Genomic DNA, 2,638 nt, shown 5'->3' on the forward strand with positions numbered 1-2,638 from the left:
TGATAATTTTCAAATCTTGCAAGAAAATGTGATTTCCTTAGTTTCCAATACTCTTCACAGTGGACCCTTCCAACAATACTTGAATTTATTGAATATTTTGAGCAAATAAGTCTTCTTCCTTTATCAAGGTGGCATATTAAGCCTTTTGGGTTAGAAGCAAGCAACGGAAATCAAAGTAATTGGTTATGTGAGAATGGTAGTCTTATGTATCATATACAAAAATTAGGATCATTTATCTATACAAAGCACACTAATGCAGCTCAAAAATATAATCTTTGGGGGCAATCCATAATAGCTGTATTTCTTAACACTGTTTCGTCACATCTATGGAATCTCAGTCTACATTTCCCAGGATCATGATATAATTTACATTAACCCTATTAAAATGCCTTAAAATGGTAGAATATCTATAAATGGTGATATGTAAAAAATAAATAAACAAGCTACAAAGTCAAGCAAGTTGGCACAAAAACTGCTATGCCTCTTGTATAAATATACAGCCTTAATAAAGGGCATTATACAGGTAATCTCCACAGCAGACATGTTTGGTGTTTGAAGGTCTAGTCTAGGCAGTGTTATAATCTAAACCCATACACTGACAGAGCACGGTTAAGAAATACAGCTTCATGCCTTTGATTACATAAGCTCTGGACTAACTAACAGAGCAACGAAGATCCTTTCTGCCTCTCTCTGGCTCTAATTGCCGTTTGTCCAAGAGAGGTCCATCATATTTGCTTTCTCTTCCAACCAGGAAATGCAACAACAATTGCGTACAGTCATTATAAAAAACATCATCTTGGCTTCTATGTCATCTGTACCATTTTCCTTTAACTTTCTGCTCTTGGTTGTTTACCCGAGATTTTCACCAGGTTGCGGAAGTGGTACAGTTCTTGTTGCTGTCCAAAACTAGCCTGAGACTACTCAACTTTTACTCTCAATTTAGCTCCTTCCGCCAATTACATAGTACCTAAACCTAAGGGGGAGGCAGAAGGCAAAGGATATATGGCTCTGTTCGTAAGAAACCTGGAGTTACTTTTCCTTTTATTAAGCAAGAAAAAAAAGAAAAGAAAATAGAAACTAATCACAATCTCTTAATGTAATACTCAGAAAAAAAAAATGCTACCTGAAGAATCAGAGGTATTGAAATTCTATAAAAGATGAAATATATCATCAATTTTTTTTTTTTTTGGAATGTACAGAATACTGAAATTATTGTGACCTTGTACACAGTATCCAGGTTGTACCATGTGGTTTAAGTAATGGTTTTAGCACCAAAGGGAGAAAAAACCAGAAGCCTATGTGGAAGCACAGTCTAGCTTCTGAGACAACGCAGCATGCTGTGGCGATGCTGGTCCCAAAACAGCTGAACAGAGCCATAGGGTTTGCTAGAGGGATCCTCTGCCCCCTGCCTCCCAGGGCCCGACGGGTCCCTCCACTTCTAAAAGAAAATTTAGAAGAGGAGGAAGGAGACACGGGTGCGGCGTGCATCTCCCTTGCCCCGTCGGGCCATCCCGAACTGTCACATGTTCCCCTCCGAGCCCGACCCCCCGCCGGTGGCCGAGTTATTTCCTGAGCCAGACAGGTCGTCTCCGTCGGAGCGGTATGGTGAGTTCCCTCTTCCTCTGGGGCTTAAGCCACGGAAGTCCAGATTGTACTGTGGAAAAGGGGTCTGTGTAAGTCTGCGTTTGCACTGCTGCGTGATTAGGCATTATTGTAAAATTTCAATGGAAATAAAAGAAGAAAAATAAAGAAAGTAAATCTTTTGAGAAATAGTGAATTTCATGAATTATTTCACATTTCTGAAACTGATCATAGGTAATGTACTGAAGGTTTATATTCAATTAGCTTCCTTTGCAAAAATAACTAGCCATATACCAAATTAAAATCATATAACTTCCTTTTTTAGCAATATTCATATTAGTACAAAAAGCACTTGTAAATACAATTTCAAATGTTAATGTTAATGCTTTATTATGGAGACCAATTCTACAGCATTAAATTATTCTAATCAACTGCCTGTTGATGAACTTTTAAATTGATAAAAGCAAACAATGTTAATCTATATTCACTGCCTATGTTAATTCATCAATACACCATGAATAAATACAGTATATTTTTTAATATATACAAAATGCATACCTGTAATAACTTGAAAAAAAGCATAAAGAATACTACACACAGTATACATATAAATAATCATAAGGAGGGATATCAAAAAGTAATGATCTATTCAATCCAATATATTACTTTCAATCAACCAGAATGAGTTCAGTAGATCCGTAGAGTCGCAGGTTGTTGAAATCATCATTCCCACATTGAAGAAATGATCAGCTGATCAGTATCACCATACGCGGACTGGAAGACAACACTGAGACATGCATATCTGGACATGGATCGTGCAGACACGTACAATAAACAGTAACAGAAAATAGAACACAGGGAAAACACTCAGGCGCATGCGGCACGTTAGTAAAGGCGGGTTAAGTGTGGTGGCAAGTGGCTAATTACGCTGCCATTTTTGGTTATGCTGTCAGTCACCAGTGTTGCTGGAGAGCCATCCTCTGTGATATCAGTGCTTTAAAAATGTCGATTTCAGAGCTAAATGTTCACTTGGAATCATAGATCACTAATCTTGCAG

This window comes from Penaeus monodon, chromosome 23 (assembly GCF_015228065.2).
Source record: "Penaeus monodon isolate SGIC_2016 chromosome 23, NSTDA_Pmon_1, whole genome shotgun sequence".
Lineage (NCBI taxonomy): Eukaryota > Metazoa > Arthropoda > Malacostraca > Decapoda > Penaeidae > Penaeus > Penaeus monodon.